Raw genomic sequence first — 27,835 nt, forward strand, 5'->3', positions numbered from 1 at the left:
CTCATTCTCCTGTTCTGAAAATCTCAACTGTTCTCCAACCCCTGGGCCCCACTCTACTGGCCTTCCTCACACTTTATAGAAGCTATTGCCTTCTATTCACCAAGGAAATGGAGAGGTGTTAAACAGAAACTCCCTTGATGTCCAACATCTGAATGTATGAACCAACCTGCTTCTGCATGGCACCCGTTCCTTTCCTTCTGTGTTCTGCATCCCTCTTACCTTCCCAGGACCCTGGAGATATCTATTACAAACTTTCTTCCCTATCTTTAGTCATTCTCTCCATACTGACTCCTGCCTAAGTGGGCAAATCTTACTTCCCTTCTTACAACAAAAACAAAAACAAATAAATGCTCTCTCAATTCCATTTCCTCTTCTGGACAATCACATTTGCTCTTTTTTTCCAAACTCAAATATCCAACAAGACATTTACCCTTTATTTCCTCACTTCCTGCTTATTCTAATATTTCTTCCACTCTCACTACTGTACCTAATGTGTTCTCACTACAGTTTTTTTGGCCTCAATATCCACTTTACTAAACCTAATGAAACACTCTTAGCTCTCATTTTATTTAACCTAACATTATTCTACCCTGTGGGCCCATTTCCTCCTTTTTCAAAACTCTCTTTCCTAGATATCTAAGGTACCACATTCCCACTTTTTTCTCTAGCTTCCTTTCTCAAGTAGTTCCTCCTTCTTTAACTGATCATTAAATGCTGTTTTTTTTTTCCAGGCTCTAGTTGCTCCAAGGTGCTCCTCTTTGTTATTCTATATTTTTTCCTCCATTATAACATGATTTAATTCCATAGCTTCAATTTCCATCTCTATGTCTATGACTTGTAGATTTATATTGCAATTGAGAGCTTTCTTCTGCACTCCAGACCATATCATATACTCATCTCAACATTGCATTTGCTCCACAGTAGTCCAGACCTAATTCGAAAAGAAAAAAATACTACTTTAATGCTAAACTTATAAACTTCCCCATATCCAAACCTGTACCTCATCCTATATTCCACACCTCATACACTCAAACCAGAAATATGGGAACCATAGTACACTCATCTCTTTTCTATCCATCAACTGCCAAGTTTTACAAATTGTCTCTTCTAAAGATTCAAAAATTATCCACTTTTCCTCATTCCAAGAGCCATCCTTCCATACTGAGATGCAATAATCTCTCTCCTGCATTACTAAATTGCCTCCTATCCACTCTCTCCACATCTTCCATTCAATTAATCTTCCCATAGTAGTCAGAGTCATCATCAAAATAAGATTTATAGGATTTAAAGGTATGCTTATTAAATCAAATGCATACAGTTCAAAGGTATAGAACATTAAAGTGAACCCCTTCATTAAAAATATAACCTTAGGGCTTCCCTGGTGGCGCAGTAGTTGAGAGTCCACCTGCCAATGCAGGGGACATGGGTTCGTGCCCCGGTCCGGGAAGATCCCACATGCCGCGGAGTGGCTGGGCCTGTAAGCCATGGCCGCTGAGCCTGCGCATCCGGAGCCTGTGCTCCACAACGGGAGAGGCCACAGCAGTGAGAGGCCCGCGTACCGCAAAAAAAAAAAAAAAAAACCTTAGTAATTTCACTTTCATGCTAGTAAGGAAACAAAAACACAAACAAAAAGACTTAGGGTCCATCAAGTCACTATCTTTTTTTTTTTTTTTTTAGGTCCCAGGCTTCTTTATTTAAGAACAAAGTGATGAGTGATGCGGGGATTAAAATCAAGAGCATCACTGAACTTCACCTTCCCTCCAACCAGTTCCCCCAAACTCCCTGCCCCCACACCCTGTGTGCTTCCAATTCCTTTCTAAGTGAATGAAGAACTTAATCCCAAAGCCTTGGTATGAACCCCAGGGTTTGCTCCCTAGCTGTCCCCCTTCCTCTGTTCCCATTCCTGGGAAGGGTAGACACCTCCGTTGGAATGCATGGGGGAGCCCCAGAGTGGTGACAGACACTGAGGGAAAGGCCACAGCCTCAGGAAATGGGACCGAGGAGTACAGCGTACTGAAATGAGGACCCCCATAGCCTGGGGTACCAAAATGGGGCCCTGGCGCCAGAGGAAAGGGTACTGGTCCCCCTGAGAAAGGAGACCCAGCAGCCTCAAAATCCTCTCACTGTGAAGAGTCATTGCTTGATTGTTTGCCCTTCTGGCAACGGTTGCAGAATCACACTTGGACCACATCCTTCTCAAGCCCGAGCTGCTGAGCCATGTGGCTGATCTGCTGCAGGATGGGCTTTGGGCATCGCAGTAACATGCTCTCCAGGTCGGTTCTCAATACTCGTCTGCTTTCTCTTCCGGGCCTGCATGACGGTCTCTGCCTTGCATATCTCCTGCAGATTCACGTTGTTGTCAGCTTCCTCCACCCACTTCTGCAGCAGGGTCTGCAGCTTACACATGTTCCTGAAACTGAGCCGCAAAGCCTCAAAACGGCAGACGGTTGCTTGGCTGAACACCTTCCCAAAGAGAACCCCCAGGGTGAGTCCCACATCGGCCTGGGTATATCCCAGGGGGATCCTCTTCTGCTTTAGGAGCTTGGCAAATTGTTCGAGGTCTTTCTGAAGACCTTTGATGTCCTGGGACTCCTCGGGGTTCGGCCAAGTCACTATCTTTAACAGGAACTCTGAGTTCTAGGAGTTCTGGCTACTCTTTCAGTCCCCAGCATCACATCACACCTGTATTTCTCTACAGTAAGTACACATGTTATGTAAACTCCCATACACCATGCTTTCTACCTGGTACTTTTCCTCCTCAGGTAGTTAAAGTTTTCATTCTTTGATCTCAGGTTATTATAGCACTTCAGTTAGGGTGGCTTTTGCACCCAGTACCAGGAGAGATGCCCTCTTTTATAGTCTAATATTACTATAACTTTTTCTTTGTAGTACCAATACTTATTTGTTTGATGTAACTCTTGCCCTCCAGTGTATAAGCTGCCTCAAGGCAATAATTGCACCCGTCTTAAGCATTAAAATCATAGTATAGGGACTTCCCTGGTGGCGTAGTGGTTAAGAATCCGCCTGCCAATGCAGGGGACATGGGTTTGATCCCCGGTCCAGGAAGACCCCACATGCCGTGGAGCAACTAAGCCCACGTGCCACAGCTACTGAGCCTGCACTCTAGAGCCCAAGAGCCACAACTACTGAGCCCGTGTGCCACAACTACTGAAGGCCGTGTGCCTAGAGCCCATACTCCACAACAAGAGAAGCCACCACAACGAGATGTCTGTGCACCACAACGAAGAGTAGCTCCAGCTCGCTGCAACTAAGAGAAAGCCTGAGCCCAGCAACAAAGACCCAATGCAGGGAAGAATAAATAAATTAATTAATTATTTTAAAAAATCATAGTATAATATTTGATACATATTAGATACTCAAGGAACACTGATTAACTGAGTCCCTAGAAAGAAGAGTAGGGAAAATATTAAATTCAAGTAATGGTAACTGTCAACATACTGTGTGAGACACATTTCATATAGGTTTTAAATAGTATCTAATCTACACTTAACTCTATCATCAATTTAACTATTTCATTTGGCAGAACAGTTCTGTCATCTACATCTAAGTCTGAGCTACCTATCATGAGAATAGTACGATGTAAGGATATAATGTCATTCCCAGTGATATTCATATAATTGCATGCACACTGAAAAGAACTGTGTATAGATGCAAATGAATTATGATACTAGCAAACAATTGCAGGACACTTAATATGTTCAATTACTGTTCTGATCATTTTACATATATTAATCTAATCAAAACTCACAACTTCCTGTGATGTACATACCACTATTAACCCCTTTTATAGATGCAAAAATTGAGGGTCAGAGAGTTTAGTAATTTGCCTAGGGTCACTCAGTTCTTAAATGGCAAAACCAGGATTTAAACTCAGACTATCCTATCAGTCTTCAGATTTAAAGACTATGGTGTGGGCACCCTCATTATAATATTAACACAATTAACATTATTCTATAATTTGAAGAGAATATTTTTCTTAAACCAAATAGCATAGTATTGAAAACTTATATTCTGCTACTGACTTCTGTACTTTTAAAATTCAGCCACAGTATAAAAAGAATAAAGTTTAACTTCCCCATTAATGAAACACTGGATATAGACAACACATTTCTTTTAATGTTTTACCATGCTGAATATTTTTCATGCTAGTCAGCTTAACATTAAGCTGCTTATTATTTTTTACAAGATTGTACATATGCCAGAAAGTATATTTGTGTTATCCCAAAATTAATCTTTAATTTAATAGCATATATTTTGATTCAATGATAATCTTATGTATTTACCATGGGTAAAATTTTCAATTAATTTAAAATATAGCTAAATCAATTTATAATAACATTAGCCAAAGGATGGTTATTACTGATTGAGCTAAACATAAATAGAATTGAAATATATCCCAGATGTTATACTGAATATAATGAAATATACTTGGTTTCAGGATTTCTGGAAATAATAATTGATAATTGACAGAGGAATCCACAGACTACCAGAATGGAATATACGTATAAACAGCAAAACTGAAACCTAAAATCAATATACAAATGAATAGAATGTTATTTATATTAGGAACTGAAAAACAAAGAAACAGTAGATGCTTGGATAAAACAAAATCAGAGAATATTGTATGGCAACAACATAATAAAGTCCCCTGCGGAACAGATGATAAAAGATCGCCCAACTTAAAGTACACAAAGCATCTCCAAAAATTCTGGCCATAATGCTACTTCTACCTCCTTGATTCTCCATGGTATTTTCAAATACTGAATTCTCTGTTCTCCTTTTCAAACTCCAAATTTTGGAACCATTTGTACATACCATCTGCCTCTCCTTCTTTATGTCCCGTAACTCTTTTTTTTTTTTTTATTTTGTTAACATCTATATTGGCGTATAATTGCTTTACAATGTTATGTTAGTTTCTGCTGTATAACAAAGTGAATCAGCTATACGTATACATATATCCCCATAGACCTTCCCTCTTGCGTCTCCCTCCCATTCTCCCTATCCCACTACTCTAGGTGGTCACAAAGCACCGAGCTGATCTCCCTGAGCTAGGTGACTGATTCTCACTAGCTATCTATTTTACTTTTGGTAGAGTATATATGTCAATGCCACTCTCCTACTTCATCCAAGCTTACCCCTCCCCCTCCTCATGTGCTCAAGTCCATTTTCTAAATCTGCATTTTTATTCCTCTCCTGCCCCTAGATTCTTCAGAACCATTTTTTTTTAAGATTCCATATATGTGTTAGCATACAGTATTTGTTTTTTTTCTTTCTGATGTACTTCACTCTTGTATGACAGACTCTAGGTAGATCCACCTCACTACAAATAACTCAATTTTGTTTCTTTATATGATGGAGTAATATGCCATTGTATATATGTGCCATGTCTTCTTTATCCATTCATCTGTCGATGGACACTTACGTTGCTTCCATGTGATGGCTACTGTAAATAGTGCTGCAATGAACACTGTGGTACATAACTCTTTTTGAATTATGGTTTTCTCAGGGCTTATGTGCAGTAGCGGGATTGCTGGGTCGTATGGTAATTCTATTTTTAATTTTTTAAGGAAACTCCATACTGTTCTCCATAGTGGCTGTACCAATTTACATTCCCACCAACAGTGCAAGAGGATTCCCTTTTCTCCACACCCTCTCCAGCATTTATTGTTTGTAGATTTTTTTAATGTTATATGATTTTTTATATTAATATAACTGTACTATATTTATGTTTAGATAACTGTTTATCTCAGTTATTTAATGCATTTTTTAAACAACTTTATTGGAGTATAATTGCTTTACAATGGTGTGTTACTTTCTGCTTTATAACAAAGTGAATAAGCTATACATACACATATATCCCCATATCTACTCCCTCTTGCGTCTCCCTCTCACCCTCTCTATCCCACCCCTCTAGGTGGTCACAAAGCACTGAGCTGCTCTCTCTCTGCTATGCGGCTGCTTCCCACTAGCTATCTATTTTACATTTGGTACTGTATATAAGTCCATGACATTCTCTCACTTCGTCCCAGCTTACCCTTCCCTCTCTCCATGTCAAGTCCATTCTCTACGTCTGCGTCTTTACTCCTGTCCTGCCCTTAGGCTCTTCAGACCTTTTTTTTTTTTTTTCAGATTCCATCTATATGTGGTAGCATACAGTATTTGTTTGTCTCTTTCTGACTTACTTCACTCTGTATGACAGACTCTAGGTCCATCCACCTCACTACAAATAACTCAATTTCATTTCTTTTTATGACTGAGTAATATTCCATTGTATGTATGTGCCACATCTTCTTTATCCATTCTTCTGTTGATGGACACTTAGATTGATTCCATGTCCTGGCTATTGTAAATAGAGTTGCAATGAACATTGTGGTTCATGACTTTTTTGAATTATGGTTTTATCAAGGTATATTCCCAGGAGTGGTATTCCTGGGTCATATTGTAGTTCTATTTTTAGATTTTTAAGGAACGCCCATACTGTTCTCCATAGAGGCTGTATCAATTTACATTCCCACCAACAGTGCAAGACGGTTCCCTTTTCTCCACACCCTCTCCAGCATTTACTGTTGGTAGATTTTTTGATGATGGCCATTCTGACTGGTGTGAGGTAGATACCTCATTGTAGTTCTGATTTGCATTTGTCTAATGATTAGTGACGTTGAGCATTCTTTCATATGTTTGTTGGCAACCTGTATATCTTCTTTGGAGGAACGTCGATTTAGGTCTTTTGCCCATTTTTGGATTGGGTTGTTTCTTTTTTTAATACTAAGCCGCATGAGCTGCTTGTAAATTTTGGAGATTAATTCTTTGTCAGTTGCTTCATTTGAAAATATTTTCTCCCATTCTGAGGGTTGTCTTTTCATCTTGTTTATGGTTTCCTTTGCTATGCAAAAGCTTTTAAGTTTCATTAGGACCCATTTGTTTATTTTTGTTTTTATTTCCATTTCTCTAGGTGGGTCAAAATGGATCTTCCTGTGATTTATGTCATAGAGGGTTCTGCCTATGTTTTCCTCTAAGAGTTTGATAGTGTCTGGCCTTACATTTAGGTCTTTAATCCATTTTGAGTTTTTTTGTATGGTGTTAGGGAGTGTTCTAATTTTATTCTTTTATATGTAGTTGTCTAGTTTTCCCAGCACAACTTTTTGAAGATGCTGTCTTTTCTCCATTGTATATTCTTGTCTCCTTTATCAAAAATAAGGTGACCATATGTGCGTAGGTTTATCTCTGGGCTTTCTATTGTGTTCCATTGATCTATATTTCTGTTGTGCCAGTACCATACTGTCATGATTACTGTAGCTTTGTAGTATAGTCTGAAGTCAGGGAGTCTGATTCCTCCAGCTCTGCTTTTCTTTCTCAAGATTGCTTTGGCTATTCGGGGTCTTCTGTATTTCCATACAAATTGTGAAATTTTTTGTTCTAGTTCTGTGAAAAATGCCATTGGTAGTTTGCTAGGGATTGCATTGAATCTGGAGATTGCTCTGGGTAGTATATTCATTTTCACAATGTTGATTCTTCCAATCCAAGAACATGGTATATCTCTCCATGTGTTTGTATCATCTTTCATTTCTTTCATCAGTGTCTTATAGTTTTCTGCATACAGGTCTTTTGTCTCCTTAGGTAGGTTTATTCCTAGGTATTTCATTCTTTTTTTTGCAATGCTGAATGGGAGTGCTTCCTTAACTTCTCTTTCAGATTATTCATCATTAGTGTATAGGAATTCAAGATATTTCTGTGCATTAATTTTCTATCCTGCTACGTTACCAAATTTATTGATTAGCTCCAGTAGTTTTCTGGTAGCATCTTGAGGATTCTCTATGTATAGTATCATGTCATCTGCAAACAGTGACAGTTTTACTTCTTCTTTTCTGATTTGGATTCCCTTTATCTCTTTTTCTTCTCTGATTGCTGTGGCTAAAACTTCCAAAGCTATGCTGAATAATAGTAGTGAGAGTGGGCAACCTTGTCTCTTTCCTGATCTTAGTGGAAATGGTTTCAGTTTTTCAGCACTGAGAACGATGTTGGCTGTCATATAGGGCCTTTATTATGTTGAGGTAATGCCCTCTATGCCTATTTTCTGGAGGGTTTTTATCATAAATGGGTGTTGAATGTTGCCAAAAGCCTTTTCTGCATCTATTAAGATGATCATATAGTTTTTCTCCTTCAATTTGTTAATATGGTGTATCACTTTGATTGATTTTCATATATTGAAGAATCCTTGCATTCCTGGGATAAACCCCACTTGGTCATGGTGTATGATCCTTTTAATGTGCTGTTGGATTCTGTTTGCTAGTACTTTGTTGAGGATTTTTGCATCACTGTTAATCAGTGATATTGGCCTGTAGTTTTCTTTCTTTGTGAAATGTTTGTCTGGTTTTGTATCAGAGTGATGGTGGCCTTGTAGAATGAGTTTGGGAGTATTCCTCCCTCTGCTATATTTTGGAAGAGTTTGAGAAGGATAAGTGTTAGCTCTTCTCTAAATGTTTAATATAATTCGCCTGTGAAGCCATGTGGTTCTGGGCTTTTGTTTGTTGGAAGATGTTTAATCAGTTTCAATTTCAGTACTTGTGATTGGTCTGTTCATATTTTCTATTTCTTCCTGATTCAGTCTCGAAAGGTTGTGCATTTCTAAGAATTTGTCGATTTTTTCCAGTTTGTCCATTTTATTGGCATGTAGTTGCTTGTAGCAATCTCTCATGATCCTTTGTATTTCTGCAGCGTCAGTTGTTATTTCTCCTTTCTCATTTCTAATTCTATTGATTTGAGTCTTCTCCCTTTTTTTCTTGATGAGGCTGGCTAATGGTTAATTAATTTTGTTTATCTTCTCAAAGAACCAGCTTTTGATTTTATTGATCTTTGCTATTGTTTCCTTCATTTCTTTTTCATTTATTTCTGATCTGATCTTTATGATTTCTTTCCTTCTGCTAACTTTGGGGTTTTTCTGTTCTTCTTTCTCTAATTGCTTTAGGTGTAAGGTTAGGTTGTTTATTTGAGCTGTCTTCTTGTTTCTTGAGGTAGGATTGTATTGCTATACACTTCTCTCATAGAGCTGTTTTTGCTGCATCCCATAGATTTTGGGTCGTCGGGCTTACATTGTCATTTGTTTCTAGGTATTTTGTGATTTCCTCTTTGATTTCTTTAGTGATCTCTTGGTTATTTAGTAGTGAATTGTTTAGCCTCCATGTGTTTGTATTTTTTACAGATTTTTTTTCCTGTAATTGATATCTAGTCTCATAGCATTGTGGTCAAAAAACATATTTGATATGATTTCAATTTTCTTAAATTTACCAAGGCTCGATTTGTGACTCAAGGTATGATCTATTCTGGAGAATGTTCCATGAGCACTTGAGAAGAAAGTGTATTCTGTTGTTTTTGAATGGAATGTCCTTTAAATATCAATTAAGTCCATCTTATTTAATGTATCAATGAAAGCTTGTGGTTCCTTATTTATTTTCATTTTGGATTATCTGTCCATTGGTGAAAGTGTGGTGTTAAACTCCCCTACTATGATTTTGTTACTGTTGATTTCCTCTTTTATGGCTGTTAGCATTTGCCTTTTGTATTGAGGTGCTCATATGTTGGGTGCATAAATATTCACAATTGTTATATCTTCTTGGATTGAATCCTTGATCATTATGAAGTGTCCTTCTTTGTCTCTTGTAATAGTCTTTATTTTAAAGTCTATTTTGTCTCATATGAGAATTGCTACTGTAGCTTTCTTTTGATTTCCGTTTGCATGGAATATATTTTTCCATCCCCTCACTTTCAGTCTGCATGTGTCCCTAGGTCTGACATAGGTCTCTTGTAGACAGCATATATATGAGTCTCTTTTTTTAATCCATTTAGCCAGTCTGTGTCTTTTGGTTGGAGCATTTAATCCATTTACATTTAAGGTAATTAATGATATGTATGTTCCTATTACCATTTTCTTAATTGTTTTGAGTTTGTTATTGTAGGTCTCTTGTGTTTCCAGCTTGGAGAAGTTCCTTTAGTATTTGTTGTAAAGCTGATTTGGTGGTGCCGAATTCTCTAACTTTTGCTTGTCTGTAAATGTTTTAGTTTCTCCATCAAATCTGAATGAGATCCTTGCTGAGTAGAGTAATCTTGGGTGTAGGTTTTCCTCTTTCATCACTTTAAATATGTCCTGCCACTCCCTTCTGGTTTGCAGAGTTTCTGCTGAAAGATCAGCTGTTAACCTTATGGGGATTCCCTTGTATGTTATTTGTTGCTATTCCCTTGCTGCTTTTAATATTTTTTCTTTGTATTTAATATTTGATAATTTGATTTATATGTGTCTTGATGTGTTTCTCCTTGGATTTATCCTGTATGGGACGCTCTGTACTTTCTGAACTTGATTGACTATTTCCTTTCCCACATTAGGGAAGTTTTCAACTATAATCTCTTCAAATATTTTCTCAGTCCCTTTCTTTTTCTCTTCTTCTTCTGGGATCCCTATAATTAGAATGTTGGTGCATTTCATGCTGTCTGAGAGGTCTCTGAAACTGTCCTCAATTCTTTTCATTCTCTTTTCTTTATTCTGCTCTGTGATAGCTATTTCCACTATTTTATCTTCCAGGTCACTTATCTGTTCTTCTGCCTTAGTTATTCTGCTATTGTTTCCTTCTAGAGAATTTTTAATTCCATTTATTGTGCTGTTCATCATTGTTGTTTGCTCTTTAGTTCTTCTAGGTCCTTGTTAAACATTTCTTGTATTTTCTCCATTTTATTTCCAGGATTTTGGATCAACTTTACTATGATTACTCTGAATTCTTTTTCAGGTAGACTGCCTATTTTCTCTTCATTTGTTTGGTCTGGTGGGTTTTTACCTTGCTCCTTCACCTGCTGTGTGTTTTTCTGTCTTTTCATTTTGTTTAACTTACTGTGTTTGGGGTCTCCTTTTTGCAGGTTGCAGGTTCATAGTTCCCGTTGTTTTTGGTGTCTGCCTCCAGTGGCTAAGGTTGGTACGGTGGGTTGTGTACGCTTCCCGGTGGAGGGGACTAGTGCCTGTGTTCTGGTGGAGGAGGGTGGATCTTGTCTTTCTGGTGGGCAGGACCACATCCGGTGGTGTGTTTTGGGGTGTCTTTGACCTTATTATGATTTTAGGCAGCCTCTCGCTAATGGGTGGGGTTGTGTTCCTGTCTTGCTAGTTGTTTGGCATAGGGTGTCCAGTACTGTACCTTGCTGGTCGTTCAGTGGAGCTGGGTCTTAGAGTTGAGATGGAGATCTCTGGGAGTGCTTTTGCCATTGATATTATGTGGAGGCGGGAGGTCTCTGGTGGACCAATGTCCTGAAGGCTGTTCTCCCACCTCAGATGCACAGGACAGACACCCAACTGGAGCATCAAGACCTTATCAGGCAAACGGCTCAGAAGAAAAGGGACAGAAAAGAAAAAACAAAGAAAAGAGTAAAATAAAATAAAATAAAATAAAATAAAGTTATTAAAATAAAATATAAAAAAATAATTATTAAAAATAAAAAATTAAAAAGTAATAAAAAATAGAAGAAAAAACAAAGAAAGAAGAGAGGAACCAAACCAAAAAACAAATCCACCACTGATAACAAGCACTAAAAACTATACTAAAAAAACCCCAACAAAAACAAACAAAAAAAACGGACAGACAGAACCCTAGGACAAATGGTAAAAGCAAAGCTTTATGGAGAAAATCACACAAAGAAGCATACACCTACACACTCAGAATAAGAGAAAAAGGAAAAAATATATATATATCATTGCTCCCAATGTCCACCACCTCAATTTTGGGATGATTCATTGTCTATTCAGGTATTCCAGAGATGCAGGGTACATCATGTTGACTGTGGAGATTTAATCTGCTGCTCCTGAGGCTGCTGGGAGAAAGTTCCCTTTCTCTTCTTTTTTCACACAGCTCCTGGGGTTCAGCTTTGGATTTGACCCTGTCTCTGTGTGTAGGTTGCCTGAGAATATCTGTTCTTCCCTCAGACAGGATGGCGTTAAAGTAGCAGCTGATTAGGGGGCTCTGGCTCACTCAGGGCAGGGGGAGGGTGTGGTATGGAATGCAGGGCGAGCCTCCAGCAGCAGAAGCACGTGTAACGTTGCAACAGGCTGAGGCGCACCATGTGTTCTCCAGGGGAGTTTGTCCCTGGATCACGGGACCATGGCAGTGGCGGGCTGCACAGGCTCCCAGTAGGGGAGGTGTGGATAGTGACTTGTGCTTGCACACAGGATTCTTGCTGGCTGCAGCAGCAGTTTCAGCATCTCATGCCTGTCTCTGGTGTCTACGCTGATAGCCGCAGCTCGCGCCCATCTCTGGAGCTGGTTTAGGCAGTGCTCTGAATCCCCTCTCCTGGCACATCCCAAAATATTTGTCTCTTGCCTCTTAGGCAGGTCCAGACTTTTCCCCAGACTCCCTCCCAGCTAGCTGTTGTGCACTAGCCCCCTTCAGGCTGTGTTCATGCAGCCAACACCAGTCCTCTCCTTGGGATCTGAACTCCGAAGCCTAAGCCTCAGCTCCCAGCCCCCACCTGCCACGGTGGGTGAGCACACAGCCTCTCAGGCTGGTGAGTGCTGGTCAGCAATGATCCCCTGTGCAGAAATCTCTCTGCTTTGCCCTCTGCACCCCTGTTGCTGTGCTTTCCTCCGTGACTCCGAAGCTTCACCCTCACCACCCCTAGTCTCCACCCGCAAAGGGGCTTCCTAGTGTGTGGAAACTTTTCCTCTTTCACAGCCCCCTCCCCAAGGTGCAGGTCCCGTCCCTATTCTTTTGTGTCTGTTTTTTTCTTTTTTCTTTTGCCCTACCCAGGTACGTGGGGATTTTTTTTTTTTTTTGCATTTTGGAAGTCTGAGGTCTTCTGCCAGTGTTCAGTAGGTGTTCTGAAGGAGTTGTTCGACATGCAGATGTATTTCTGATGTATTTCTGGGGAGGAAGGTGATCTTCATGTCTTACTCTTCCACAATCTTGAAGGTCTCTCTGTAGATTTTTTGATGATGGTCATTCTGACCAGTGTAAGGTGATACCTCATTGTAGTTTTGATTTGCATTTCTCTAATGATTAGTGATGTTAAGCATCCTTTCATGTGTTTGTTAGCAATCTGTACATCTTTGTTGGAGAAATGTCTCTTCAGGTGTTCTGCCCGTTTTTGGATTGGGGTGTTTGTTTTCTTTGATATTAAGCTGCATGAGCTGCCTGTAAATTTTGGAGATTAATCCTTTATCAGTTGCTTTGTTTGCAAATATTTTCTCCCATTCTGAGGGTTGTCTTTTCGTCTTGTTTATGGTTTCCTTTGCTGTGCAAAAGCTTTTAAGTTTCATTAGGTCGCATTTATTTATTTTTGTTTTTATTTCCATTTCTTGGAAAAGGAAAAAAAGGACCTTGCTGTGATTTATGTCATAGAGTGTTCTGCCTATGTTTTCCTCTAAGTTTTATACTGTCTGGCCTTACCTTTAGGTCTTTAATCCAATTTGAGTTTATCTTTGTATATGGCATTATGGAGTGTTCTAATTTCATTATTTTACATGTAGCTCTCTAGTTTTCCCAGCACCACTTATTTAAGAGGCTGTCTTTTCTCCATTGTATATTCTTGCTACCTTTATCAAAGTTAAGGTGACCATATGTGCATGGGTTTATATCTGGGCTTTCTATCCTGGTCCATTGATCTATATTTTTATTTTTGTTCCAGTACCATACTCTCTTGATTCCTATAGCTTTGTAGTATATGTCCTGTAACTCTTGAACCCACTTTTGACTGAGCTGTGAAAGCTCAGCTGAATCTACTGAAGCCAACACAGCCAAATCAAATGCAAAAACCCTTTAATTCATGTGTCTTCTCTGCAAGGAAACATAACAAAAGCAACAAAAATCTGGGGTTTTTTAAAACATTCACCTCCTCAATTGTTCTTTCAGTCTTTCCTAGGTCCTCTACTAGCTCCTCTTTGTTCTCCCTCTTCACCACACTCCTTCAGGGGTGTAAGCTAGTTTCATGCTGTCCCGTTTCACAACAGCTTTTCCCCCAGAGCTCCATCATCTCAACCCAGGTGTCTCATGAAAATGTCTCCACGGGTATTTCACAGATGCCTCCAACATAATATGTCAAAAACTAAAGTCATCCTGTACCATCTCAACTCTGCTCTTTTTTCCCCAGAGATCTATATGAATAAATGATTGCATCACCCATTCAATTATACAAGTCAGAAATTTGGGTGCCACATTTGAGTCCTCTCCCTCCCTAGACTCCATGTAAACTGAAGTTCTTGATCACATCTGGAATAATGTGTCCAATTTTGACAACTGCATAGGATAGAAAAATCAAACTTAAAACTGTGTAAGGGAGGAGAGTGGATATATGGAAACTCTCTGAATTTTCTACTCAATGTCTTAATCACCTAAAATTACTCTGAAAAATTAAAATCTACTAATTAAAAAAGAAAACACCTGGGGGTGTATAGAGGAACGTGGCAATGGCAAGAGATTTAAAACTGTTTCATATATAAATTTTGTAAGATATGAACACTTGAAATATTCATCTTCACGAAGAAAATTAAGAAAAGTTATGATAGCTATCTTACAAAATTGTAGAGGAAAAAGGAAGATATGTTCATTTGACTCCATGAAAACAAAGGAATATTCACTAGGAGAAACTACAGAGATGTGGTTTTCAGATTCTTACAAAAGAACAAACTATTTAGTAAACAAAACACTTTGAGAAGCAGTGAGCTACTAAATCATCTGTTCAACACAGTGCTTTTGGGTTAGGAAGTGCTTTTTATTATCTGTTACCCTATTTAATTACCATCCCAACTCTGTTTCTAGGTAGGAGGACAAATATTATTATCCTCATTTTATCAGTAGAAAATGAAGACAAAGAGCCTTAGATTATTGGTGTGATTTGGCCAAAGTTAGTGAGGTAGATCCTTGCATACAGCACTTAAATAATTATTACTACATAGTGGGGTCTTACCTAATAGATTCTCTATTCCTGGGGTCACTCACCAGCATACAAAAAGTGTTCAGAAAATATGATTTGCAAAAAGACATTAATTGATCACTTAACGAATAAATCAATCCAAAGTTTAATTCTAGGCCTTTTAAGTCTTAATAAGGATTGAAGTATAATTAAGTGACTAGTAATATGGAAAACAAACAACAGAAATATATATAAAGGGTTTAGAAGAGAGAGATTACAAGGGGTAATTTGGCCAGATATATGATATTAAAATCAGCCTTATAGGATGTGTAGAATACAGAGAGGAGAAAAAAGCAAAATCTATTTTGGAAGCAGTCTGATAAAGAGCACCTTTAGAGTGTCTAAACTGGTCTTCTTCTGGCCCTTTCTTTCCCCTGGATAGAAGAAATGTAAAAGGAATAAAGAAGACAAAAACAGATGGGAAGATAACTCACGTTTGTGTTATCAGAAGATTTAATATTATTAAAATGTTCATACCAAAAGTAATCTACAGGTTCAATGCAATCCTTATCAAAATCCTAATAGCAATTTTATAGAAATAAAAAAATTCAATAATTCATATGGAACCACAAAAGACCATGAATAGCCAAATAATCTTGAGAAAGAAAAACAAAGCAGGAGATATCATAACTCCTGACTGCAAAATATATTACAAAGCTACAGTAATCAAAACAGTATTGTACTGGCAAAAAGAAAGACATATAGACTAATAGAAGAGATAGCCCAGAAATAAAACTATTATGTGTATAGTCAATCGTGCTAAAAATACAAGATCAAGAAAGGATAGTCTCTTCAACAAATGGTGTTGGGAAAACTAGGTATTCACATGCAAAAGAATAAAATTGAACTTCTAGCATACCATATATAAAATCAATTCAAAATGGATTTTTGAACATAAGACCCGAAACCATAAAACTCCTAGAAGAAAACATAGGAGAAATATTTCATGACATTGGTTTTGGCAAAAATTTTATGAATGTGACACCAAAAACACAGGCAACAAGAACAACAACAACAACTAAATTGGGACTACATCCAACTAAAATGCTACCCAGCAAAGGAAACAATCAACATAATGAAAAGGCAACTTGTGGGATGGGAGAAAACATTTGCAAACCATATATGTGACAAGAGGTTAATCCCCAAAATATATGAAGAACTCCTACAAATCAATAGCAAAACCACTAAAAACCCTATTAAAATAACTATAATCCAATGGGTTAAGGAATCGAACAGACATTTCTCAAAAAAAGACATACAAAAGGCAAACAAGTATATGAAAAAATGATCATCATCACTAATCAGCAAGTTAAATGCAAATCAAAACCACACTGACATATCACATTATACCTGTCAGGATGGCTATTATCAAAAAACAAAGATAAGTTTTGGGGAGGATGTGGAGAAATCAGAACCCTTGTACACTGTTGCTGAGACTACAAAATGGTGCAGTTGCTATGGAAAACATTAGGGACGTTCCTCAAAATATTAAAAACAGAACTACTTTATGATCCAGCAATCAATTTCACTCTGGGTATTTATTCAAAAGAACTGAAATCAGGATCTCAAAGGACCATCAGCCCTCCCAAGTTCACTTCAGCATTATTCATAATAGCCAAGATGTAGAAACAACCTGAATGTCAATTGACAGGTGAATGGATAAAGAAAATGTGAGATATATATATATATATATATATATATATATATATACACACACACACATATATATATATATATATATGATGGAATATTATAGAATATAATATATATAATGGAATATTATTCAGCCTTAAAAAAAAGGAAATCCTGACTTTTGTAGCAACATGGATGAACCCTGAAGACATTATGCGAAGTGAAATACATCAGTTACAGAAAGATGAATACTACATGATTCCACTTATATGAGGTACCTAAAATAGTCAAATTCATGGAATCGAAGAGTGGAATGGTGTTTGCCAGGGGCTAGGAGGAGGAGGACATGGGGAGTTACTAATCAACAGGCATAAAGTTTCAGTTCAGCAAGAGTTAAGTTCTAGAGATCTGCTGTACAACATTGCATCTATTATTAACAATACAGTACTGGATAATTAAAATTTTGTTAAGAGAGTAGATCTTATGTTGTGTTCTTACCACAATAAAATTTTAAAACAAGAAAGATAAAAAGATTAGGTTTCAGAAGAAAAAGTTCCTTGTCTTATCTCTGCTTCTTTTACATTTATCTCTCTGGTAATAACATCAGGCCCAGGATTGTTATGAAGATCACATGATATGCATGTGAAAAGAACCAGATGTAAAACACTTTGCCCACTTATATAACTAGGTGAGGGGTCCATACACATCATGGCAATAGAGTGCTCAATCTCTCAAGAATGGGGAAAAATATTTGAGCTTTGATATCTTCTTAATTTTTAGTCATCCATTAATTTATTTTTTAATTAAATTAGTTAATAACTTTAAAACTGCTGGGAACAGTATCTTGCACATAATTAGACCTACATGGTATTTGTTAATATATACATAAAATAGACATTTATTAAATACCTACTATATTCAAGGTCAGGGATCTAAAGACAAAACAAAGTCATGATCCACTTTTGTTTTTATTATTATATGTTCTAGGCCAGATTATTTAAAAGGTGTGCAGGTGGATAAGAATAATCCTGGGAGTACTTTTAAATATTTACTACAGATAGTTCATTACTAGGATCCATCTTTCAAAAATATTATTTTACTTATGTTAATTAATTATATCATGATGGTTAATATTAAAAAAATCAAAACAATTTTTGTCTAGGCTGTTTTGAAAATTCCAGCATCATAAAATAAATTGCTTTAAAATGTATGGGGTTTTGTTGCGGCTATCTTTCTTCTAAAAAGTTTTTATAATCGGGTTTTAAGGAAGGTATAATTGGGTTTTAAGGAAGGTATAAGACCAGGGTTTAACTTTCATATTTTCAACAAAGTTTGGTCTGTATGAGAGGAGTTAACTGGTTAAAAATTTTAAAATGTAATGCTCTATGCCAAGAGCTAGCATGCAGCTATTTACAAAGGGAACATATGCATTTTTATGTGCAATCTGACCAATGAGGCTATGGTTATTTAAACCGGCCAAGCAACAGAATAAAATAATGGCTCACCTTTATATTGTTGCTGCAATGCTCTGCCTAATAGGCAAATTTGGATCACATCACTTATCTTCTGAAAATATCCCTCAAAGGCCCCTAATCCCTGCAAAATAAAATCTAAAATTTTGGGTCCAGGCCCTTTGTCAGGTTCCTGCTTATGTATCTTTACCTTCAGAAACACTGCCCACTACAGGCACCTGCCAAAATAGCCCATCTGAAGTATTGATATGTTGCATTTCCCCATGTTCTGCCCATCCTCCAAACCTCTGTGTGTGTGTGCGTGTGTGTCTCCTTATGCTGGGATGGGCCAACAAATTTCTATTCGTACTTCAAGTCTCAGCTCAGGAATTACATTCTAATTATGTTATCTAGCAAGATACCTACCTACTCATAAATGTTTAATGTTTACAGAATATAAAGAAATTGTAATTATGTAATGTAAATGACAGCATGGTTATAAATTTAAAGTAAATAGATTTCCATATTGTTTATCTTAGAGTAAAAAATGTTCGGGACAGTTGGACAGGTGGTTATGCAAATAATAAACAACAGTTTTTACCAGAAAGTCTCTGAGCCATTATGGTTTTACTGTTCAAATATCCAGCTGCTACCAACAGTAACGAAGCCTTAAGATAATTATTTCAAGACCGGCTGTGAACTATTAAGATATGTAAAGAAAAAGAAATTGCTCTGTCCAAGATTACTGCCATCAGCTACTACAGTTTAGACCTCAGTGCTTTATTTACAGAACTCCCTATTGACAAATGACAGAATTGCATAATGAGTATACAAATGCCTTTTCAAGAATAGATCTTGAAGGCTGCTTTTATAAAAATGCCTTCTGGCTGAATTATCGAAATGCAGTGTGCTGACAGGAGGGACAGCAATACACATGGGCTTTGTTGGCTTCTAATGGATTCCACTTCTAGAGCATGAAAAAGATGGAAACTAAAGTACTTAAGTAGGATTTGGATCTCTCTCTCCATGTGCTCCTACAATTTGAAGAATAGCAGGATATGTGGACAGTAGTTTTCTGTTTAAAAGGGAACACAGTTCTTTAAAAAATTCCCACCTAATAGACAAGATTAGTAGGTTGCTTGGAGAGATGTAATGCTACAGAACATACCCACAGGGGTAAAACCTTGTTATTTTGAAATAGTAACCCAACAAAGACTCTAAACAGGTATTTTATAGAATTTCAAATTTATTTAGGGAAATTTTTAAATAAAGTTCTGTTATTTCTAAGGGAAGACTGGGAGACATACTTAAAAAAATAAAATAAGATGTTTTCTTAAAATGGGGTTTATCCTGTAAAAATAGTCAACGTTTTATTTCCCTCAGTAGTTATGTATTTTCAAATTTATTTTTATTGCAAACCCTTTACACCTGCCTGACTTTAAACTATCAGAAGGAGTCAAATGATGGCAGGTCTCACACTTTCTATGCAGTTGCCAATAATTATTTTATTGTGCAGTTGAGGCTGATGCTAATGCAACCAAAAAAAAATCATCATAATTATAATAAAATAATACCACCATGACCGACCATTTTTTACTAAGTCATGCTGTGCAAAGGCAAGCTGCATACAGATGCAAGCACAACAGGATGTGATTGATTCGCCCCTGCTGGCTGTCCCAAGAAAGAGTGCTGCCCTCAGTCCCTGTGACCACGAGGACAGCCAATGTTAATGCACGGGGCTTGCAAGGCAAAACAGCTAATACTGGTTCATCCTGGCAAGCCATGAACCGTCAGTAATGAGCATAAGCCTTCAATGTGTAAAAAATGATGAGAGCTTCATCCTCTTATGAAGAAACCTCTTGCAGAAAGAAAAGTATGAGAGGAGGAGCAGCACGATAAAAGCACTCAAGCCTAAACTGTAGTGTCTGGACACCTCAAAACTCAAATGGCTCAGTCATTTACTTCACATTCCTGGGGACACATGCACACATGCCAGTTACCTGGAGTAGATTCAGGGGGCTTCTCTCAATCAACCAAGAAGGTACAGATGTAATTAAAAATCAAATAGTCAAGGTTTTAAAGATTTTCAAGATACCAGAGCAGAAAAATAACCTATGGGAAGACACTTGCTAACTGCAGGTAATACAGTAAGTCCCTTACATATGAAGCTTCAAGTTTCAAAATTTCAAAGATGCAAACATGCATCTGCTTCCAGCAAGGAACAAGAACCTGCGTCGTCAACGTCAGGCATGAGTGAAACTGCCGCTAGCCCTCCGTCTCCTATTGCTGACGATCCTTCAGCTCTACCATCTCCCACCTCCTCTCCCTCCTCCAGTCAGTAACGCTCCTTGCCTGTTCACTAGATGCCAGCCCTGTATGTCAGCTGTTGTACTGTACTACTGTACTTTTCAAGGTACTGTGCTGTAAGATTAAAAAGGTTTTCTTTATTTTTTGTGTTTGTTTTTATGTATTATTTGTGTGAAAAATATTATAAACCTATTATAATACAATACTATACAGCCGATTGTTAGTCGGGTACCTAGGCTAACTTTGTTGTACTTACGAACAAAACTGGACTTACGAATGCACTCTCAGAACGGAACTCGTTCATATGTAAGGGACTTACTGTAATGCCAGAAGATGACTATACCCATATATCTGGTTAATGTTTCCCACTCAGAACTCATTCCCAAGGGTCAGGATACTGAGGGGACCAGAAGGCAAGAAATCTAATCAGGCTTCTATTTCCTCAGTAGACTCTCAAAATGGAAGAAATCAGAAGAAATTCAAATAGTATGAACAAGGAAGCACTTATGTATGTTTCTTAATTATTAGATATAAACATCTCTCATGCTGACAACTGGCATACTGTCAATTGCACCTGAAGAACACAGGTTTATAATCACCATTGGACTGATTGGTGATAGCTGGTATCCATTATAGCAGGGGTCCCCAACCCCCGGGGGTGGCGGGCTGGTGGCAGTCCATGGCCTGTTAGGAACCGGGCCTCACAGCAAGAGGTGAGTGGTGGGCAAGTGAAGCGTCATCTGCCGCTCCCCATCGCTCCCCATCGCTCCCCATCGCTCACATTACCGCCTGAACCATCCCCCACCCCCACCCTTCCGGCCATGGAAAATCTGTCTTCCATGAAACAAGTCCCTGGCACCAAAAAGGTTGGGGACCACTGCCTTACAGATCTTGCCTTCCTATCTTAATTCAGTACCCTATTTCTTCCTGTAGGGGTCGGCACGCTAGTGCTGTCAATGATAACCTGTTTCGAAAATATTTTTATAAGTAAGATTAAGTTGTCTTCAAACGGAAAGAAAAGGAGTACAAAGATGCCAAGAAATCCTTACTGAGTCTACCTTTTAAAATAACCACATCCATGGGCTTCCCTGGTGGCGCAGTGGTTGGTAGTCCGCCTGCTGATGCAGGGGACACGGGTTTGTGCTGTGGTCCAGGAAGATCCCACATGCCGCGGGGTGGCTGGGCCCGTGAGCCATGGCTGCTGAGCCTGCGCGTTCGGAGCCTGTGCTCCGCAAGGGGAGAGGCCACAACAGTGAGAGGCCCGCGTACCGCAAAAAACAAAAAACAAAACAAAACAAAAAACACATCCAGAAACCTCTCCGGACAACAGGAGTCAGTTCAGGAGTTAGCAAAAGCCACAATTCAAAAAGATAACCAACTTACTAATCATTGATTCAAATATTCTGTCATCAGTACTATGCAGTTGATAAATCAGATATCACATTGAAACATATTTTTAACCATGTACTTTATTGACATTTTTCAACAATATAGTTTCAATAAATTAATTGTTTCATGAAAGTTCCAGCTTCAGTCTAATGCATCAGCCATAAAAGCAATTTATCTGCTGAACAATGCAGTCAGCTTCTCTAAAGAATGTACTTTCTATGCCAAATAAGGTTTTTTCCACAGTTAAACAAACACTTGGTGCGATGAAATTACTAGCAGTTCTCTTGGTGGTCTCTGATCATGTGTATTTTCCTGCCTGTTACATCTCTATCTGACACACTTTGCCTATTGTTCAAAAGAGTCATTTCACGCATCAGGAATACTACGATGCTTCTGAGATGGGTTATGTGTATTCTGGCTGATGCACTTTAGAAAACTACCAGATCATCACCAACAAGAGAAGCCTGGAGAATCACATGCGTGCTTTTATAACAAGTTCTGTGGTTTAATTTATATAGAAAAAAAAATTGCACCAACAACTCAAACTAATAGTTTTTACAAAAAAGCTTTTTGGCCTTTAGAACCAAACAGATATTTGTGATAAAAGCAACTTGCCTGGATACTCCCTGAAGCACAGTGTATTTTCCATCCTTAAATGGATTATTTATGCGTACTATAAAATTACAATTCTGGAAACAAAATTATGGGAGATTATGTATTCTGGGAATGTGGGATTTTGTTTCAATTCACTTGAAAATTAGCTTGAAAGCAATCAGGTACTGTTGTAAGCACATACTTAAGTAATGAGTTTCAGTAATTTTCAATGAAATAGCAAAAACAAAAGCACAGTTTTAAGGTGTTTTAGGAATAGTCTAATTAACTCAGCAGTTTCTAAAAGCATAAAATATCTTTTTCGAAGTGTTCAAGAATTATGAGTTTGAAAATAAGCGGATATTTTCAAAGTTGTTTTAATTATGCTTCATTTTAATAAATTTTAATTTTAAAATGTCAATTCAAGTGGCACAACTTCTAGATGGAGAATAGGACAAAAACCTAAACTAGTTCATTCTTCAATGCAGAAGTAGGCCTGCTGTGCCATAGTAACTTTGTGATTTTTTTTTTTTTTTTTTTTTTTTTTTGCGGTACGCGGGCCTCTCACCACTGTGGCCTCTCCCGTTGCAGAGCACAGGCTCTGGACGTACAGGCTCAGCGGCCATGGTTCACGGGCCCAGCCGCTCCGCGGCATGTGGGATCTTCCCGGACCGGGACATGAACCCATGTCTCCTGCATTAGCAGGCGGACTCTCAACCACTGTGCCACCAGGGAAGCCCTATAATGTATTTTTCAAAACACTTTTCAACTCAACCTGCTAGGTGGTTTTAGGAAGTCAATCCATGCCCTGGAACCCCTCTGTTAGAAGATATCAAAGCTTGTACAGCTTGCACCCTAATACTATCTCTGTATGCTTTTTCCTATAGTCCACAGCAAAGCATCAGCCTGGAAAGCTCTGTGATAGTATTTTCCAACACCACGTTAGTATTTTATATTTAAAGATGCTTATTGGCGAAGATAAGATCACTAGGGCCAATTATTCAATGAATTGCAGCTTTCCTCTTCAAATATTACTTACCTAGAAAATTTTGCATTTCAATAAGACAGCTGACTTTGTATTTAATTAGAATAGTGAGGTTAAATTTTGGAATAATGAATTCTGATCAAGCAAGATTTACCTGGTCTATAAAAGTGATCTAATTTTCTGGCAGGGAGCTATATTGGGGTTATAGGCTCACATTTTTTTCCTGATGTGGAATATGATCAAAGAAGTTTGGAGACACCCCTAAAGAGCAAAACCTCACTTATCTGACTGTGCAAAGCTAGATGGTGTTCTTATAGGCAGAGAATAGAGTTCTGGGTAATTTAAGCAGGGAGGAAATTTACCGGAAGACTGGAGAACCAAGTTCATAAGCAGGGAAGAAGATATTCAGTTTTGTCAAACAAAGTCAGACAGCCATGTGTCTGCCAATAGCTGAACAATGAGGAGTGAACAAGGCTGCAGGTACCAGCAGTTTTGCTGCTACTGGTCTCTGCCAGCTTCTCACTGGAATAAACTCTTACCTGTACCTCTTCCTTAACATCTGTTCTAGATTCAAAATACCAGATAGGAATATTGAATAGGCTGCATATAAGGTTTGTGCGCACTCCTCTGGTTGTTAGAGCTTCAACAAAGTGAGTATCTGGACCTTTCCACTTTGGTTTGGGAAACTGTAATAATTAGGATGAGCTATATTGTGCTATAACAACAAAACCTTCTCAAAATCTCAGTGGCTAAAAGAAAAACCACTTTACTTCTCACACTCTTTACAATACCCATTGTTCATGAGCTGAGGACACTGCTACATGCTGTATTGACCCAAATGAAGACAGTCACTTAATCTAGTCACCATGTCTGAGAAAACGAGTCATAGAATGATGGTTATCAAGTGGAGTCCTGGGGTTCCTGGGAATCTGCAAGTTCAAAACGATTTTCATAATAATATTAAGATGCTATCTGCCTATTTTTTATTTCCTTTTGATGATATATAGCAACTCATCTTTAATAATAATAATTATAATAATATATTGACAATAATACCACATAATAATAATTAAAATATATTAATGATGGTAATAACTCCTCTTATGGCAATTTACAGTTATAAATTACACTCACAGAAATGATCTCATTTGATTATCATATTCTTTAAAGATAAGTAATAAGAGTTACCCACCACACACATACATGCATACATCAACTTTAAAGATAAGGAGAACAAGATATTTTAAAGCTCAAGCTATAATAAATGAACCACATTACTTAAAACTCATTTTGTTCATATCTCCACAATATTTTTTAAAATTTTGTATTAATTTTTATTGGAGTATAGTTGTTTTACAATGTTGTGTTAGTTTCTGCTGTACAGCAAAGTGAATCAGCTATACATATACATATATCCTCTCTTTTTTGGATTTCCTTCCCCTTTAGGTCACACAGCACTGAGTAGAGTTCCCTGTGCTATACAGTAGGTTCTCATTAGTTATCTATTTTATACATAGTAGTGTATATATGTCAATCCCAATCTCCCAATTCATCCCATTCCCCCCTCCCCCACCTGGTATCCATATGTCCATTCTCTACGTCTGTGTCTCTATTTCTGCTTTGCAAATAAGTTCATCTGTATCATTTTTCTAGATTCCACATATAAGCAATATTATATTGATAAGATATTTGTTTTTCTCTTTTTGACTTACTTCACTCTGTATGATAGTTTCTAGGTCCATCTACGTCTCTGCAAATTGAGCAAATTTGTTCCTTTTTATGGCTGAGTAATATTCCATTGTATATATGTACCACATCTTCTTTATCCATTCTTCTGTTGATGGACACTTATGTTACTTCCATGTCCTGCCTATTGTAAATAGTGCGGCAATGAACACTGGGGTGCATGTATCTTTTTGAATTATGGTTTTCTCTGGGTATATGCCCAGGAGTGGGATTGCTGGGTCATATGGTAGTTCTATTTTTAGCTTTTTTTTTTTTTTTTTTCTGTATGCGGGCCTCTCACTGTTGTGGCCTCTCCCATTGCGGAGCACAGGCTCCGGACACGCAGGCTCAGCGGCCATGGATCACGGGCCTAGTTGCTCCATGGCATGTGGGATCTTCCCAGACTGGGGCATGAACCAATGTCCCCTGCATCAGCAGGCAGACTCTCAACCACTGCTCCACCAGGGAAGCCCCCTATTTTTAGCTTTTTAAGGAACCTCCATACTGTTCTCCAGTGGCTGTATCATTTACAATCCCACCAACAGTGTAAGAGGGTTCCCTTTTCTTCACACCCTCTCCAGCATTTATTGCTTGATGATGGCCATTCTGACCAGTGTGACATGATACCTCATTGCAGTCTTGATTTGCATTTCTCTAATAATTAGTGATGTTGAGCATTTTTTCATGTGCCTCTTGGTCATCTGTATGTCTTCTTTGGACAAATGTCTATTTAGGTCTTCTGCCTAAATAGAAGTCTTTATGGGTCTAAATGGGTCTTCTTCCCATTTTTTGATTGGGTTATTTGTTTTTTTGATATTGAGCTGCATGAGCTATTTGTATATTTTGGAGATTAATCCCTTGTCAGTTGCTTCATTTGCAAATATAGTCTCCCATTCTGAGGGTTGTCTTTTCATCTTGTTTATGGATTCCTTTGCTGTGCAAAAGCTTTTAAGTTTCATTAGGTCCCATCTGTTTATTTTTGTTTTTATTTCCATTACTCTAGGTAGTGGGTCAAAAAAGATCTTGCTGCGATTTATGTCAAAGAGTGTTCCGTCTATGTTTTCCTCTAAGAGTTTTATAGTGTCAGGTCTTACATTTCAGTCTTTCATCCATTTTGAATTTATTTTTGTGTATGGTGTTAGGAAGTGTTTTAATTTCATTCTTTAACATGTAGCTGTCCAGTTTTCCCAGCACCACTTATTGAAGAGACTGTCTTTTCTCCGTTGTATATTCTTGCCTCCTTTGTCATAAATTAGGTGACCATAAGTATGTCTCCATAATATTTTTAATGCTGCTCCTCTGTCTAGGAATTCACTTCTCTCTTTTCAGCCTGTTTTTTCTGTCAATGACTAAATGTATTTTAAATTGCCTTTTATTGGGTAATTTGTTTTCTTAGTTTTGAGTTTTGTGAATTCTTCATACATTCTGGATACAATTTTATTATCAGATAAAAGATTTGCAAATATGTTCTTGTAGTTTGTGGCTTGTCTTTTCATTCTCTAACAATGCCATTCAAAGACCAGAAGTTTTACATTTTAATAAAGTCCAATGTTTCAATTTGGTCTTCTAGGATTGTGCTTTTGGTATCATATCTGAGAAATGTTTGTGTTCAGTCTTTGGGCAGGAAGTATGATGCTCCACATGGATTTTTTCATAGGTTCCATGTATCAGCTTGAGGAAATTCCCGTTACTTCTTAGTTTCATGAAGAGTTTTATCAGGAAAGGATTTTAGATTTTGTCAAGTGCTTTTTCTATGAGTATAGAGATGAAAATATGGTATTTCTTTTTTTAGTTTGTTACTATGATGAATTACATTCATTGATTTGCGGGGCGATGGTGACTTAAAACAACAGAAGCTTTCAAGTCCAGTGAACTGCAAGTCTCTCAGGGTCAAAATCAAGGTGCCAGCAGCGCTGAATTCCATTCTGTTGGCACGAGGGGGAGAAAACACTTGCAGGCTTATTCAGGTTGCTGGAAGAATTCACTTACATGTGGTGCTAGGACTGAGGTTTCACTTCCTTGCTGTGTCAGCTGGGGGTCATCCTTGGCTCCTAGAGGTCTCTCTCTGGACTCTGCAGATGGGGCCCTAAATCTCAGAACCAGCAATGGCACATGGATTCCTTCTCATGCTGCCACATTTCATCTGCCTTGTCTTTGTCTGCTGTGCCTAGCATTTTCCTTTTGCACTCTTATTTTCTTACTAACTAACATACAGTGGAATTTTCCAGAGGCTACATGATACTGCGATATTTCAACAGGTTGAATACAGAAGCTGATATGAGCATCTAGGCTGTCTTCTTTTGAGACAGAAAAATAAGATTTTCAAAAATGTAAAACAATGCTACTCTTTCCACTTTTTAGTGTGTACATATATACTATATGTACTATATATAGACATATATATACTGTGTATATTATATACACTATCTGTACACATAATATATACTGTGACAATATGTAATGGGTTTGTTTTGCTATTTTAAATGATTTAATACACGTTTTAAACATTTCTGTTTCAAGTTCTAATACAGTAAATATAGATATATAGGTATAAAAACAACACATATGTAATGCATAGCTATATAATCAACATAAACCAAATCTTTTACAAGCCTCAAAAATTTCTAAGACTGTAAAGGGGCCTTGAAACAAACAAACAAAAAAATTAAAGTTTAAGAATGGCTCCAGCGAGTCTCACACCAGCAATGAGATGATCTGACTCAGAAGACCCCCTCACTGTTGCTCACACCTGACTGGCCAGAAGTAGAAATGGACCCATCCTACCGGAAGGCAGCCA

General features: G+C 37.8%; 1 protein-coding gene and 1 pseudogene across 3 annotated transcripts in view; both read right to left on the reverse strand.

Annotated features, from left to right (window-relative positions):
- Positions 1-27,835, reverse strand: part of SLIT2 (slit guidance ligand 2) — a 378,953-nt gene that overhangs the window by 217,872 nt on the left and 133,246 nt on the right. The gene's annotated exons all lie outside the window — the stretch shown is intronic.
- Positions 1,874-27,817, reverse strand: LOC308620093 (POU domain, class 5, transcription factor 1-like; annotated as a pseudogene). The gene is made up of 3 exons: positions 27,788-27,817; positions 23,853-23,999; positions 1,874-2,616 (listed from the first exon to the last, which is right to left on the reverse strand). The product of its transcript is annotated as a POU domain, class 5, transcription factor 1-like (transcript).

This window comes from Mesoplodon bidens (assembly GCF_964165515.1).
Source record: "Mesoplodon bidens genome assembly, chromosome: 1".
Lineage (NCBI taxonomy): Eukaryota > Metazoa > Chordata > Mammalia > Artiodactyla > Ziphiidae > Mesoplodon > Mesoplodon bidens.